This window comes from Manis javanica, chromosome 3 (genome assembly GCF_040802235.1).
Source record: "Manis javanica isolate MJ-LG chromosome 3, MJ_LKY, whole genome shotgun sequence".
Classification (NCBI taxonomy): Eukaryota; Metazoa; Chordata; class Mammalia; order Pholidota; family Manidae; genus Manis; species Manis javanica.
Genome location: NC_133158.1, coordinates 31,537,836 through 31,554,908, shown reverse-complemented (window position 1 = coordinate 31,554,908; position 17,073 = coordinate 31,537,836). Strand labels below are relative to the sequence as shown.

The 17,073-nt window shown below is 49.5% G+C and overlaps 1 protein-coding gene across 4 annotated transcripts in view; it reads right to left on the bottom strand.

Annotated features, from left to right (window-relative positions):
- SLC6A1 (solute carrier family 6 member 1) overlaps positions 1 to 12,875 on the bottom strand; it is a 41,773-nt gene extending 28,898 nt beyond the window's left edge. For 2 of the 4 annotated variants that reach the window (XM_073231042.1, XM_073231045.1), the window contains exons 1-2: positions 12,699 to 12,875; positions 10,017 to 10,116 (exon numbers count right to left, since the gene is read on the bottom strand). The gene's annotated coding sequence lies outside the window, so the exon portion shown is untranslated. The remainder of the gene's footprint in view (positions 1 to 10,016; positions 10,117 to 12,698) is intronic. The other 2 variants (XM_073231044.1, XM_073231043.1) reach the window with 1 other exon arrangement.
- Between the last annotated feature and the right edge of the window lie 4,198 nt (positions 12,876 to 17,073).

Genomic DNA, 17,073 nt, shown 5'->3' with positions numbered 1-17,073 from the left:
AGGCCTTGGGACCATTGGAGCCTTTCAAGGTGGGAGAGCTGATTTCATGGTGATTGGGCAAAAGCCTGGTAGCCGTGTGGCGACGAGGGGAAGAGGATCGTGGGGACAGAGCCCAAGCTGGGGCCACAGTGGGGGTGATGGGGAAGGCCTGGTCATGCTAACGACTTGGCCTCTATCCTGACTAGTAACTAATTCTTCAGTCCTATCTCCCAGCTACACTGCCACCTCTGCACAGATGGGACCTGGATCTTTAACTTGCTCTGCTTCCCCCACAGCATCTCAAACAGTGCTAGACACATAGATGCTCCCCTGAATTCCACCATCTGTAACAAGGGATGTTATTACAAGTCCTCAAGAGATATCTGCCTCTGAGAAGGTGGCACTAGTCTTCAAAGCACTGGTGTGCCCCGTGACTGTTTAACAACAGCTCTCAGGAAAACCTGCTATGGGGTCTGCTGATCTCTGTGGTGTAAATGCCCCCTCCAGAGCCAGTGCAGGGTACCACCATAAGGTTACAGGATTAGGAAGTGGTGCGCACAAGCGGGCCCTTGGCTGTTTCCTGTAAGGAAAACCCTGGGCGTCACCTCCTCAGCTAGCACCAGGGCAGATGCTGCAGCTCTTGTGGGTGCATCTGGGGCCCAGAACCCAGGCTCTGCATGGCTGCTTAGGAGTGGGGAGGGACAGGGAGAGAGGGGGTTAGGAAAAGGAGGGGGAAAGGAGAGTGAAAGAAAAGTGGAGGGAGAGAAGAGGTTCAGGGGGAAGAAAGGAGGACACAGAAAGAGGAAGAAAGAGGAAAAGGGAAAAATAAGGAGAGGAAGGAAGGGAGGGGAAGCAGCTGTGGTGCCCATTTCCCATGTGATGCATGAGGCTCCACTCTGACCTCACTAAGCCCTGAGAGTCCAAGGAGGGTGCCTATATTTTAGCAACAAGAAACCTGTGGCTGGCGGAGACCAAGGTCTCAAGTGGTTGATGAGCTGTGATGGGAACCCTGGGAACCCGCCATGCTGACTTCCTTTACTTGGTTCTAACTGGACTTGCTGGGGGCCAGCCCATCAGCCCCATCCCTCCAGGCATGTATGGAGGATATACCCCCTGCAGTGCCACACCCAACAGGAACCCACTGCAGGACAACACAGTTCCCAGCCTCCAGGCCCTTGCAGTCCCACTTCACGTTGCGTCTTTCTTCCTACCTCCCTTTGCCTCGTGTGGGGAATTTCGGTAGACTTGTGTTCCAGAGGATGCCTCTGAAAAGACTCCAGGCTTAACAGGCCAGAAAGGATTAATTCAGATCTGGAAATAAGAGTGACATGATGCCATCTGGTATTCTTTCACATCACTCTGCCTTTTAAGACACACTTCCAAGAAAACCAGGGGGTTAAATAATGGTTCTCTCCTGTTCAAGACATGCTTGAAGGACTCTGAAGGGCATTATAGTAAAGGCCCTCGAAGAACTCAGATTTGGGGGAAAGGAAAACATAATACTGCAGGGACTGGCTGCACTAAAGGATGATCTGTAATAAGTCACATGCAGACGCACCCACGGCCCAGATGGAGAGCTGACTCCTGGTATCACAGAACAGTACGGCAGTGACAGTGGCCTGGGCATCAAAGTGATTTGCTTTCAAGTGTCCACACCTGGGACTCCATTTCTTCCTCTGGACAACTGCGGGCTTTATACACTGAATCCCCCAAAAGAAGCTGTGTGCACCAAGATCACACAAAGTCATAATAAGAACCACCAGGAATCTCAAACTGTTGGTCTGTGGGCCGAATGGGACTCACATACATATTTGGTTGTGTGACATCCACTTAGAATTTTAAACCTTGAATTTGTATGCTTTGGGGAGGAGAATTGGGTATGTGTTTTCCAGATTACTACAAATCCCACCATGATTGTCATCTTGTCTGTGATCTCTCTATTCATTTCTTTGACATGCCTGGTCCTCAATGGCCTTTGAGTTTGCAATCCAAATATACATGGTACAATTTGTCACTCCATAAAGTTATTTGTGTATGTGGTTAGAAGGAGCAGTTTAGTGTTGCTCCTTACCTTGGGGACATGCAAGACTTTTGGTGGGTAGGAAGCAGAAAAAAACACCTTTACTATTATAATTTTATATTTGGGAAACAAATCCTATTGTTTTCTTACTGAAAGCTCAGTTGTATTTTTTTAAATGTTGAGAGACATTGCTTTAGACTATTTAGTGCGGATCAGGCAGATGTGTATTTTCAGAGTCTTTAAGGGTCAGATACCAGAGTCTCAAATATTTCCCACAAGAAAAAGCTGACTTTATTTTTAAAAGACTCAAATGAATGCTCACTTTAGCCAACACATCTGCTCTTGATTCACTCACTCAGCTTTCCAAAGGAAATCTTTACTGTAGGAATGCCTCCTTCTTCATAAAGTGAAAATTCACATGTAGCCACAATGACCTACCCATTTGGGATTTTTATTGAGAAAATTCTCTGAAGTCCCACGAACAATGAACAAATTCATGAATAACTTCCACTTGGGATGTCAAAGGGTATTCAAGAGTTTATTTGTCCTCAGCCATGATAGGGGCTGGCAGAACGGGGCTGTGGTGAAGGGCACTGGCCCTGGGGGCAAGAAAATCTGGTTTTGAGTCTCAGCTCAGATGCCATGTGACCAAAGGTTAGTCACCTAACCTCTCTGAGACAGAGGTGACAGGTAACTCCCCATAGGACTATGAGGATTAAATGAGAGAACATGTAAAGTGATTAATGTAGAACCTGGTACACAGCAAATGCTTGATACCTGGCAGATATCATAATAAATCACCTAATTAGGGCTAGTTATTATTATTAGTAGTAGTAGTATTTTTTTGGATAGCTATGGGAAAAAGTTCTGGGCAGAATGCCACGTGATCTTAACCTATGGGCAGTAAGGGAATGGTGGGAGCCACTGGGAAATGCTGATCAAATACAATTCTCAGAGCAAATTGTTCATTAAACACTCTTCCCAAAGTGGACATGTGTACCTATCCTGTAATTAGCACAGTCATTCAAATCCTGGTTAAATGTCAACTGTCTTCATTTGTCCACTGAATGAGTCTCCCCACCCCTCTCCTGCCTCTAGGGGATAAAGGTGTCAGAATCCTAGGTCTTTCCGCCTATTGCCTCACATCCTGTCATCCAGCCCCAGGACCAGCGGTCAACAAATGACCCTCCCTCTCCAGGAATCCAGAAACAGGGCCGTGTCTGGGGGTAGATTTGCTCAGACAGGTTTGCGGAAACAAACAAAATGGTTGCTTGCATCCAACTAAACAGGATCCCAGCTCTCACCATTGTTTTTCAAGCAGCCAAATGCCTGAGTCCATCACGTTCTTTCTGTTTCCAAAATGGAAGGAGCTGTCTGCCAGCTTGTATCACATCTTTGCCAGCATGCAAATGATGCATTTTGGGGTTTATCAGGGTGTTAACCCCATGCTCTCCAATCCCCAATTAGGGAAGTAAATATATTGCACCAGCAGTGCAGGAGAGAGAAATGAAGAGCGTGGGTGAGAGTATTTATTTTCCAAAAGGCTTTGTAGCATGGGGTCATTTAGATAGCTGGCACAGAGAAAACACAATTTCCCCCAGTGTGGTTTGCACATAGGCCTTTAGGGACATCAATCCTAAAGTGAGGTACATCAATCCCACCTTCCAAATGCAAAATATTTATGGATACTTTTGGTGATGGGGGCTGTTCAATCATTTAACTGATATTCACTAGCCTGAAATGAGGAGCCCTGTTTTTTATTGTTCTTGTACTCTTTTTTGGCCAGTTCCTCTCTTCCAACACCACAAATTACAAGCTGATAAAGGGCTGGGAGTGATCCTTCTCCTAGTCTCTCCTTTTGGTTAATAATAATAGCTACTGTTGATCAAGCTATGCCTGGGGCAGGGCTTGATGCTAGATCTAATTACCTGATTTGGTCTCACAACAATGCTAATGAGGTAGGTCTGTTATTATCCCCATTTTGCAGATGAGGACACTGAGGCTCAGAAAGGTGAAGTGACTTGCTCAGGGTCACACAGCTGGGAAGTGGCAAGGTAGAATTTCTCACTTTGACTCCAAAGCTTATGTTTGTAGCTTCCTTGCCATACTCTTTCCCCACTCTACTTGGGCTGAAATTGTCACTCTGGCCCATCAGAATTTCCATGAGCACAGTCTTTGGAGAGGTTCAGGTGCTCTGTGCTCGGGGCTCAGGGCCAGCTCCCTTCTGTATCCCTAACCCACCCACCACACTCCCCCTCACAGTGCACCCTCCAGGCCTCCCCAAAGAAGCTGGAGGCCTAAATCCCAGCTCCACATGTGCTTGTGTGACCTGGGTGAAGAGTCCCTTCACCTCTCTTCACCTTACTTTGCACCTCCACCAAATAAAGGTAATTATTCCTTTCTGCCAAGGTTGTAGGAAGGATGGAACTAGACAAGGCAAGTCTCCTACAGCCTCCCCCAAGCCCTCCAGCCCTGAGCCCCCTTGGGGGAGCTCAAACCCCGGGCACAGTCCCCTCCACTCTTGCTCATTCGCTCCAGCAGCTCCCGAATCAGCATTCAACACACATCACTCTGCCTTGTGCAACGCCATTATCTCCCGAGGACACAGGCTCCGTTGTCACGGCAACCGGAGTCCTTCCACCAACTCTATTTAATAATTTCTCAACAGTAGAGCTGGGCTGGCTTGGGGCAGGGGAAAGAGCACTGAGCTAGGGGTTAGAAGCTCAGGGCCCTAGTGCCTGTTGACCTAGGACAACTCTCTAGGCCTCAGTTTACCCATCTATAACATACGGGTGTTTGAAATGCATGGATTTTTTTACTTTCTCTGGCCTAGAAAAACCTAAGAAAATGCTTTCCAGGTCTAGGAAGCAGGAGGCAGGCAGTTGGAGCTAATGGAAAGGGATTAGAGGTTTGAGTGACATTTTAAATCCACATAAGAACCAGAAGCTCCCTTTAGTGGCTGTGGTCTCACCTTCTGCTGAATTGCCCCCAAATGTTAAATATTTATGCAATCTCTGTGATCCCTGAGGTTCAGGGTTGGGGGTGGTTAGCAGACATAGTTTTACCTGCAGCCATCACAGCCCTTGCTCTCCCCTTTTTTCAGATGTGCAAACTGAGGCTCCGAGAGAGCAAAAGGATTATCTGTGGTCCCCCAGCAAGTGGAAAGTTCAGCAGCCTGGAAGGCCACCTTGGTGTGCCTAAAGAAGAGAGCTGGGCCCCTGCCTGTCCTCTGCCCCATGCAGCCTACGGCTGACTCTGGTTCCCTCTGTGTGGCCTCTGGCTCTCACCTGAGCCTTGTAGACAACCAAAGGCAAGAGGCAAGAACCTAGTATGTGTCCCACTATGCTGGGCACAGCATTCTTGCTCTTAGGGAATTGATGGCTTTGACTGTGAGCAGCTCTTCAAAGGCTAGAAACAAAGGTCCATCTCTGTGATCCCCAGTAGAGTCCAGCACACAAAAGGTGCTCAAAGTTTTATTTGATCCAGTTTTTTGCCCACATCTGCCCCTGAAGGTGACTAATGGAAGTCCCCAGAGACATCCACGAAAATCTCCCAGAGCAGCCGCCAATGTTCCCAGTTCCAGGGGGCCAATATGGACCCTGGGCTGGGGAGGGGACCAGTATGAAGGAGGCTCTGTGACTCCTGCTGGTTTCAAGGTTGAGAAAGGGGGCAGTTCTGCCTCGGCCCAGGCTGATGGCACCGCTCTTAGGCACCACCATTGCCAGCCAAGGGGAGCTGTTTAACTCCTCTGGGGTTGGAGTTTTCATTTAATACCCGTGGCATAATTAACAGTGCCCCATCTGCTCTGTCATTAGCGGCATTCACTGCCATTTGGAGAAAGGGCTCTTATCTTCCCCAATCATTAGTCTGGGGGAGGCTATTAAGGGGGAAATGGAAGAGGAAGTGGGGCATGCAGCCTCCCTTCCCCCACCTGGAGAGCCAGCACCTGGCTTAGAGAGCACATTGTCCAGTCCAGTCCAAACTCATTTGCTTTAAAGACTGAGAAAACCAAGTCCAGAGAGGACTCTTTAAGAATTCTGTCCTCTGTCCCTTGCAGGCTCCAAGCTATCCTGGACCGGAGGCAGCTACCACTTTTTTTCTTTGGTCTGCAAGTCCAGGTCTTGGGATCCTGCAGAGATGAGAATGTCACAATCTGGCAGACCTGGATCTGAGTCCCAGTTCTGTGGCACAACAGTGGGCAGCCTGGTGCACTACATGAGCTCCCTAGGCCTCAGTTTCCCCACTGAGGATCTTGGGACACTGCTTGTAAAGTGCTAGGCTCAGTGCCTGGCTCATAGTCAGAGCTCAAAAGAGCTGCTCATTTATTAGCAACCTATTAAAAATGTATATACATATGCATCAAATTCCATCTTCACAGATTACTTTTCAGTACGAGGACTGCTTCCTCATCCCCAAGCCTACCCTACTTTTTCTTTTAATCACAGTTGGGTCTTTGACCTCAAGCTCTGGAAATGTCTGATGTGGGAGCAAAGGGGCTCAAGTCACAGCAGGAATGAACCATAAGATCAAGCACAGACGGTACATGGGAAACTGGTGGCCTCTGATTTCGGTCATTTTTGTTTGTATTGTTCAAACTTTGTCTCAGTGAGTTAAAACCTGTCTCCCCTCCCCACCATGATCTCTACTCAGGTGCTCTCCAGAGGTAGGGGGTGGCATGGAAAAGCCCATGGGGGTTGGCATCAGTCAGGCCTGGGTTCAAACTCTGCTGTGCAACCTGGGGTGAGTGGCTCCACCTCCCTCAGCCTCCTTTTGCAGCCATGGGGACAGTAGTGCCCATCCCTTACCACCATTCTCATCAGACTCAGGTGGCCCAGAATGGCCCAAGAATTCTCCACACACTTGGTGGTCAGGGCAAGGCTGGCCATAAAGCCACGGACATGACAAACCCTCAGCTGTCCCTACCCCCTAGCACCTAAGGAAGCTCCTAGAACTTGTGATATTTCATGACCTTCAATGTGAGCAACAGTCCAAGGGCAGAGGGGATGTGGGGTGGTGGCCGGGGCAAGTGGTTTCCATCCCATACCATACTCTCCACCTCTTCCCTACCCTCTTGGCTGGGCACAGTTCAGAACCACGCAGCCCCCTCTTCTGGCAGTTCCCAAATACCCCAAGGCTCATGGACAAATACTTGCCTATAGCCTTCCTGGCTACTGAGGCCTTAGATCCTTCCAGCCAATCTCATGGCACCACTGGTATTCACATCACCCAAATCAATATAGGTAAGCACATCTGACCGCACACACGTGTGTCTGAGAGCAATCATCCCTTCCTTTCCCCACAAATCCGACCATCTCTGGGGATCCCCTGGCCAATGAGAACACATCAGACAATGGATGTGACTGAGATGTTGTCTCTGGTCAGAGCTCAGGCAGGGCTAGAACAAGATGTTCCAAACGTAATGGCTGTGTCTTCCTTCAGCCTAATCACTGTGTGCTCTGTGTTCCACCTCTTACGGAGCTGAGCTGGGCTCATCTGGGCTCCTTCTCAAGTGGCTACCTGGTAAATCTGGATTCAGGCTTAGTAAAGATGATTCCTATCAGCTGGGAATCCAGAGGGTGTTTAGGGTTCACTGAGCCTTAGTTTTCCTATCCAAAAGATGGAGACAATAGTGGTAATAAAAATAGTATTTTCACTTGGATCTCCCAGGATTGTTGCAAACTTCAATGGAGAAAGCACTCTCATTGTGAAATTCTACATAAAAGCGTTAACTGTGTGTACACTCATGTGTGTGCAAAAAGCCCTTATTTGAGTCAAGGTCATTCTGATTTAGAACAAGAAAATTAGCCTTAAAAAATATCTCTTGGTTGACAGAGGATTCTTCTCCAAGATATCAAGGACCATATTTTCTTGGAATACTTTGGATATTCCAGGATCAAAAGAAAGAACAGTTTTAAGTGCATTTTTTGGCAAATTGTAAAGTACTATTCTGATAACCGCGGGTGCTGCTATCAGCACTAAGTTTCAGTAAACTGTGATATGGATACCAAATGTTGATGCTCACCTCCTGGGCTGCTGCCCTCTCCCCACACAGAAGCTCCTCACCAAACAATAAGGCCATGAAAACAACCTGCTGTCAGCGTCTTTCAGGGCGTCTTTGACCTTGAATGTCCCTCTGGCCAGGGCTCAGTTGTCTCAGAAGCTGGCATGCAACACTGATCTTACAAACACCATGCAGCTGACAGGTGGGCAGAGAGGCAGGTCACTGTCCAAGGCAGCCAGTAACTCTAGCATCCTCCAGCCTGGCCTGTGTGCCAGGATCCCGTCCTGCCCTGGAAGCTGGAGACTCATTTTGCAGCCAAGAGGGCCCCTGGCACCCTAATAGGGCCTGTTCCACCTAGATGCACACCCCCTGCTTTCAGAGAGCCACAGCCAATTGCTCTGCAAGACTTGGCCTCCTTGTAATTTTCAATTTGTGAGAAATGTAAAAATAGAAGGCCATTCGATGCAGGCAGCTCACATCAAATTGAGTGCCACTTTCGTGTCATGTCAGATCACAGGAAACAGAGCTGATGGCTTTGTCGGCTGCTCTCAATGGCTTCCAGAGTAGCTAGAGGCTGGTGACAAACTGGGGGACACCTGAGAGTTAAGGGAAGGTGGCAAAGGGCACATCAACACCAGGTTTAGATAAATTTAAAGTCTAGGTCACAAACATGCTGTAAGAGGCAGGGTACCTGAGAGTCAATCCCAGTTCTGCAATTTAGCAGCTCAGAGACCTTGACCACAAGTTCATCTCTTTGTGCCTCAGCTTCCCCAGTTGTCAAAAGGCAGCTCTCACTCTGCCCATCTCCCAGAACTGTGACAAAGCTCTACTGATGGAAAACAAATGGGGAAATGCTTCCTAACCGTGCAGCTCTGAAAATGGGGAGTGTGGTTCTTGCCAAGAGAGTGATGCCAGGGGCTTTTCCGTGGAAGGGATGTCAGCACACTGTGGCTGAGTTTGGGCTCCCAACCATTTACTAGCCCGGAGATCCTGCAGCAAGTTCCTTAGCCTCTCTCCTGCTCAGTTTCCTCATCTGCAGAGGGCCAATTCTACTACGTACTTCAGAGGGGTTTGTGAAAAGTAAATGCAGTAAGAAAAGCACACAGCACATTCCCTGGCAGATCACCAACTTGCAGTAACTGTTAGTTATTATTGCAATTCATATCATCATTGGAACAATATTTAGTGGGTTCTTTTCTGTTTACGAGTGAATCCAAGCCTGAGCTGAAATATCACAGCTTGCGTTCACACCTTCCGTCTATGCCAGGCAACCCTTATCTCTGCTATTAGCTGGCTTCCCAGTGACTCTCACAGCATCTTTCCACAGCTCCCAGGTCTTAAGGTGAGCTCCGGGTGAGAATTCTAGATATTCAAAAAGCTCCCTGAGGCACATATCTTGGGACATCCTATTTGGGGTCCCCACCTGGCCTCCCAGTCTTTTCCTCTCTCAAGCACACCCTCTTCCCTTCTGCCTCCCAGCAACCTTCAGACAATGAAGCAAAAAGATGGCAGAAAGGACTACCAGTGCTGGCCCCCTTTGAGGGGCTGGTGTCGAGGAATGGCATGGAACAGTGGCTGTCTGACGATCTCTTCACAGAGAGGGGGCCCTGCAGCCCTCTGCGAGCAGAGTCAGCTCAAGGTTGTTTTCATCACTGCAGGGACTGTGCTCTGCCCACCATTCTCCAGACACAGAGACACTTCGGCAACTCCGCAAGGTTGAATTTAAGGGATAGGTCAGACACAGGCAAAGACAGGCCACTGACACTGTGTCTCTCTTTCCATCTGGCGGCATGGCAATGAAGGAGCTCTACTGGGTTTGGCATTGGGACTGAGGCTGAGGGAGAGGGCTACTGGGTGGTACAGCTTCCATGATCAAAGGGAACAAAGCTGGGCACAAGTCAGGCCAGGTGACAGGAAGGCACTCGGGCATCCCACTTGCTCCCAAGGACAAAGGGGATGGACTTTGGGATGCAGTGGGCTAAAGGCAGTGGGCAAAGCTTAATGGTTGATACTCACGGTTTGTGACGCATACACAATCAGAAGGTGGAAAAAGACATCTCTGAATTCCAAATGCCTTGAGACATCTCTATCTCAGCAACTGAGCTCCCAGACAAGCCTAGGAACAGTATCTTTATGTGATGGTGAGAAGCCACCTGGCATTTGTGCTTTATTTAATGTTGTTCTTAGCATATGCCATGAAGGTAGAGAAGCAGTCTTTGCTCAGATGACAGACCCAGGGGCCTCACTGCCAGCCATCAAATCTGACAATCACCCCATCACTTCATTTTATGATGGTGAAAACCAAGGCCCAGAGACCAGCAAGTAGGCAACATGGGAATTAGAAAACAGGGTTCAAACCCTTGTCCTGCCTCCTCCCAGTGGTATGACCTTGGGCAAGTCACTTTTCCTCTCTGGACCACAGTGTCTCACCTCTGAAGTAGGAATTAGAATAGTACCTGCCACACACAGTTATTGCAGGAATTTTGAACTGGGCCCATCGGAAGCTTTCCATACTCCATTCCTTCCTTTCAGCGGGGATGAGAACTTACCCAAGGTCACCCAGCCAGAAAATGCCAGCACCCTAGCTCAAAGCCAACTTAACCAGGGCTTGTTCCTGGCTGTGCTCTCAGGGCTACCGTTTAGAGCCTTCCTGGCTCAATGACACAGGTAGATATTGCAGGTAAGTCCATGCGTCATCACCTTCCATCCATAAAGGCTTTATTCAGAGCCTGCTGTGTGCATGCTGGGCCACGTATAAACAAATTCATAGCATTTTGAGCTCCTTGATTACTAGGCATGTGAAAGGCAGGACAGAGTTACTGTGCTCCTTCTCGCTTTAATGGACTTGCTTTTTCCTTGTCTCTACTCTCCTGAGTTGTCTCCTCCTTGGCCTCTAGACACCCCTCTCAGTCCCATCCTGAGTTCGTGGGGAACCCAGTTTTCACAAAGCCTCCAGCCCTGCAACAAAGGGCTGCACATCAGGAGAGATGGTCCCCCCTTTCTCTCCCACCAAGGCTCCCTCTCTCCTGTGTGGTTCCTAGGGATTGCCCCACTCTCCAGATGCTCTCCAGACAAGCTGGACTGTGTCTGGCTGCTTGGGACTCACTGTCCTCCAAAGACTGGCCACTGAGCCAGCGCTTGGCTGGAGAAAGAGTGCTTTCTTTGTTTGCTGCCTGCCTGACAATTTATTTCTGTGGCTCCAGGGAGGCTCAGCCATCTTGCCCTGATTGCTTTGGGGATGGGGCCCTCCAACTCCTCCTGGGACTTGTACCTCCAAGGGCATGTTCTCCTCTCCCTCCTCAGCCTGGGGGAGGACCTAAGGCTGCTCTAACCTTGACCAGAGCAGGGGCTGGGTCAACCCTTCCCAGAGAGAGTGCTCCAAAGAGAGAGACAGAAGGTGCAAGATGCCTATAGTTCCCACTGAACTCTTTGTTCTGGAATTTGGGAGTTGGGGCAGCCTTTTCAGATGCCATTACGACTATATTTTCCCCAAAGTTTCCAATGAGAGAATCTAAGCAATGTCCAGCACCTATCACTCCCTCTTTCACAAGGCACCCCTCTCTTAACAAACACTTCATGTGTCACAGAAAAATGAAGGTCAACTCCTAAGTACACTCACGTAGGCTGGCATAATCTCTGATTTTGGGGATGTCACCAAAGCTTAGGAGCCATTTTACTCAGTGCCTCCCTCCTGCCCAGTTCTTAATGGGGATAAGACTGAGCTTCCTGGGAGAGGGAGGGGGTGCTCCAGCCCCACATTAGGAAGAAACAAGACTTTATCATTTAGCTTTTTAAAATGCAATTTCCTCCTTGGGGTTCACATCTATCTGGGGAGGGCACTGGCTCAGAGCCTCAGTGGGGGCTGCCCAGTCTGAGTTCCTTTTTTAAGACTAAGCTAAGCTAGAACAGGGTATCTGTGGTGCCACCCATGGGGATGTGCAGGTACAAAGGGGCGGTGGGGACCCTCTGGTCATTGTCCTAAGGTAACCGCGGCATGCAGGGTCACCCTTTTCCCCATCTGCGGGACACACTGCGGAAAGGTGGGAGCGGTTTCCGCGACAGCGAGGGGACACAGTCCTCACACCCTCTGGTGGACCCCTCCCCTTGTCCCACACCCTCCGGGTAAAGGGGTGGGGAGTGCGGCGTGGGCTTGCTGCGCTCAGCCCAGGCTGTAATGTGCTTTTCAGTCAACATTTCTTGAGAGCCTGAGCTGTCCCAGGATAGGAAGGAGGCGTCCCATCCCCGAGTCGCCAGCTCCCAACAGGCCCTGGGGAATAAATGAGGCTCAGGGCTCTACCTCAGCGCAGCTGACCCCGACAGGGAAAAGTGGCGCACGATCCCCAAACCCAGCTCGTATCCTTTGCTCCCGGGTTCCCCGCCGTCCCCTGAGGAGTGTACGCGGCGTTTCGACGGTTCCAGCCGAATCCAGCGCCGGCTGCGGGTCCATGCGGCCCCGCGACACGGAAGGGCCATGGGCGTTCGCGACCCTCGCTCGAGCCCGTGGCTCCCGCGCGTCCCAGGGCACCAGCCCGGCGCACGTCGACGCGAGGAGCGGCGCTCCCGCTTCTCTGGTGCGGCCCGGGCAAGGCCAGGCGCCGGTATCTCGGGCGTCCCCCCGACCCTGCCCGTCCTGCCCGTCCTGCCCGGGCCGTCCAGGGCCCTGCGCCCCGCGCCCCGACGCCGGCCGCCCGTTCCTACCTGAGGCCGGGGCCGCGCTGCCTGCGGCGGGCGCTGCGCGGGCAGCTCGGCCGCTCCGGGGAGCTCCGGGCGCGGGGCCGCTCCCGCCTCAGGCCGCGCTACCTTCCGCGCTCCTCAGCTCCTCCGCTCCGCGCCGCAAGCCCGCAACCTCGCGGCGCACTCGCTCTTCCGAGGGCGGGCGGAGGGACGCGGGAAGGGTGCGGGGCCGTACTGAGGGGGCGGGGTCTCGGGGGGGGGGCGGGGCAGGTCCTGGAGCCGCCCACGAGGGGAGGGGCCGCCTGTGCCCCCGCCCCCCGCCGGCGCCGTAGCCCCCGCCGCGGCTGTGGCCTCGCCGCCTCCTGTCCCGCAGCCTCGCCTCTCCCTGCCTTCTTCCTTATTCCCCCGTCTTCACCCCTTCTCTCATGTCCCTTCCAGGTCTCCGCTCTCATCTCCCTCCTCGCCTCTCTTCTGTCTTCTCTCCTTCCGACTCCCAATTCTCCGCCACCCCCGCCAGCTTCCCCGCCCCCTCCTCTCATGCTCCCCTTCCTTCTCCGTGGGTCTGTACGTTTCTTCTCTGCCTGGGCCTGGGGCCTTCAGCCTGTCTTGGGTCTCTGTCTTCCAATCCTTCTCAACATGGATTTCCTTCTTGGCGGTTTTCTCTTTCCAGCCTTGCAGGTCTACTTCTGCTGGTCCGTCCTTTCTGTTTCTTCCTCTGTCACCCTCTTCTCACTCTGCAGGTCACAGGGCCCTTCAGTGGGGGTCGGGGTGGGGCTCCTGCCCCTTCTCTGCTCTCCTCCCTGCGCACTTTCACAAAGGTTCCTGGGAATTGGGCTATGACTACTCTTCGCTCTGGGTCCCCCAAGGACACACAGAAAGGACCCCACTCTTCACCCCCTCTCCCTGTCCCCAGGGCTGGGGTTAGTGGATCTACTTGCCATCCCTTACCCCACATTGTCCCCCATCTCTGGTCGGCCATCCTGGGGTCACACAACACACTGTGCTCCCCAAGGTCACCCTGACTTCTCTTTCCCCACACTCTCACCCATAAGCATGGAATCTCAATAGTATCTTCCTTGGCCCATCCATTCCTCCTCACTAGTCACCAGCTCCCATATTCTTATAACCCCACGGATACTTCAAATATTTATTGGGCTCCTTCTACTTACCAGGCACTGTGCTAGGCTCTGGAGGCACAGTGGTAAACAAGACAGGTCACAGACCTCAAGGTCCAGCTTGGGAGACCTTGTCAGATAACCGCACAAGCCCAGAGTGACAAGCTCTGTAAGGGGCACATGTTTCAGGGGATCCCGGGCCAGCTTGGGATGGCTGAGGAAGGTTTCCTTAAGCAAGTGCCATTTGAGCTGAGAGCCAAAGTATGAATATGAGCTGCCTGGATGGAGATGTAGGGCACAGCTCACAACTGTCTCTCGTTTTTTCTGTATTCCTGATCAGAAGTTAATTCTCCTGTTTTCATTGCTCTAAATGTGTTTTGCCTACATAGGAAAGCAAACTCTGGCTGTCAGGTCAGTTTCATAGGCTGACCATCTGATGTTTGCATTATCTCCACAACTTTCCCTGTTCCCTGTCTCCCTCCCCCAACCAACCATGACTGTCTAGCATCTGCCTACACATCTCCGTGATGGAGAGTTCATTATTCCACCAGGCAGATGGTTTCAAACAAACTCTTACCTCAGTGGAGTTCTGAGACTCATTTCCTGTGCAGTGGGGTTCTGATAACAGACACATGCTAGAAAGTCAAGGTGGTGGCATGCAGGGCTTCCATACACTTCCTAAAGGTCTGGGTTGAAGTCTCCCTGAGAGCTCTCAGCCATCTCCTTGGGCTGGAGTGGTGGGTCCTGTGTAATTAGAGTTCCCAAAATGTGGACAGGCAGCCACTGGTGGTAGCCATGATAATCTCTAGTGAAGTGGAAAAGCTCTTTTACAGTCATCTCCCTGTAACATCCTTGTGATTTCTGCTCATGGGCAAGCCTCAGATTGGTGCTAATCTGTCTTTAACACCTTTCCAAATTTTCAGCCAATACCATTTCCACTAAGAGAGATAAGACCCACGACTCCAGCCTTGGCAGACAACAACATCTAATTAGAATTGAACACAATGCGCATTTGTCCTTGTATTTATTTTAATGGAAACTTATTTCTGACAAGTAATGACAAACTTGTAGTTACAGTATGATACACAATTTCCATTTGAGATTCATTTATTTAATCTAAAAAAGGAAAATATTTAAGTAAATAAAAATAGTGCACAGATTTTTGCAAAACTCTTGCAGCTGCAACACTCTCTAGAGTGTCTTGTAAATTACTAAGTTTGAGTAGCCCGACTTAGAGACACATTTCACCCATGTGTTCATTCACTCAACAAATATTTCTTGAGCACCTCTGAGTACAAGGCACAGGGGAGGACTAGTGAAAGAGACATAGCTGATAGGAGATTCCATGAGAGAGGGCAGGACCTGAATATGGAAAATTTAACCATCACATTAAAAAACTGAACTTGACCCTGGGGGGCACTGGGGAGCCACTGCATATACTGGAGCAAAAGAGTAAGATAAGGTTTAAAAGAGTTAAGACTGGCTAGGTAGACAAGGTGCATTGAAGGAAAACAGACTGGAAGACAGGAGGGCAGCAGAGAGCTGTTGTCCTATTGCAGGTGTGACGTGAACAGGGCTGGTGCCTAGCAGAGCTCTCAGTACACAGTAGGCACTCAATAAATGGTTGAAACTATTATTTTTTTATTAAGGTATTATTGATATACACTCTTATGAAGGTTTCACAAGAAAAACAATGTAGTTATTACATTCACCCTTATTATCAAGTACCCCATATCCCATTGCAGTCACTGTCCTTCAGTGTAGTAAGATGCCACAGGGTCCCTTTTTGTCTTCTCTGAGCTACACTGTCTTCCCCGTGACCCACACACACCATGTGTACCAATCATGATACCCCTCAATCCCCTTCTCTCTCCCTCCCTACCTGCCCTCCCTCACCCCTCCCTTTTGGTAACCGCTGATCCCTTCTTGAGTCTGTGAGTCTGCACATCTGCTGCTGTTTTGTTCCTTCAGTTTTGCTTCACTGTTACACTCCACAAATGAGGGAAATCATTTGGTACTTGTCTTTCTCCACCTACCTTATTTCACTGAGCATAATATCCTCCAGCTCCATCCATGTTGCAAATGGTAGAATTTGTTTCTTTCTTATGGCTGAATAGTATTCCATTGTGTATATGTACCACACCTTCTTTATCCATTCATCTATTGATGGACACTGAGGTTGCTTCGTATCTTGGCTATTGTAAAGAGTGCTGCGATAAACAAAGGGGTGCATATGTCTTTTTGAATCTGAAAACTTGTATTCTTTGCTTAAATTCCTAGGAGTGGAATTCCCAGGTCAAATGGTATTTCTATTTTTAGTTTTTTGAGGAACCTCCATATTGCTTTCCACAATGGTTAAACTAGCTTACATTCCCACCAGTAGTGTAGGAGGGTTCCCCTGTCTCCGCATCCTCACCAGCATTTGTTGTTCCTAGTCTTTTCGATGCTGGCCACCCTAACTGGTATGAGGTGATATCTCATTGTGGTTTCAATTTTCATTTCCCTGATCATTAGTGATGTGGTGCATCTTTTCATGTGCCTGTTGGCCATCTGAATTTCTTCTTTGGAGAAGTGTCTGTTCATATTCTCTGCCCATTTTTCAATAGGGTTCTTTGCTTCTTGGGTGTTGAGGCATGTGAGTTCTCTATATATTTTGGATGATAGCCCCTTGTCAGATATGTCATTTCCAGATATATTCTCCCATACTGTAGGATGCCTTTTTGTTCTGCTGATGGTGTCCTTTCTTGTACAGAAGCTTTCTAGTTTGATGTAGTCCCATGTGCTCATTTTAGCTTTTGTTTCCCTTGCTTGAGATGTGTTCAGGAAGAAGTTGCTCATGTTTATATTCAGAAGATTTTTGCCTATGTTGTCTTCTAAGAGTTTTATGGTTTCATGACTTACATCCAGGTCTTTGATCCATTTTGAGTTTACTTTTGTGTATGGGGTTAAACGATAATTTAGTTTCATTCTCTTACATGTAGCTGTCCAGTTTTGCCAACACCAGTTGTTGAAGAGGCTGTCATTTCCCCATTGCATGTCCATAGCTCCTTTAACATATATTATTTGACCATATATAGTTGGGTTTATATCTGGGCTCTCAAGTCTGTTCCATTGGTCTATTGTTCTGTTCTTGTGCCAGCACCAAATTGTCTTGATTACTGTGGCTTTGTAGTAGAGCTTTCAGTTGGGGCGCATAATCCCCCCAGTTTTATTCTTCCTTCTCAGCCTTGCTTTGGCTATTTGGGGTATTTTGTGGTCCATATGAATTTTAGAACTTTTTGCTC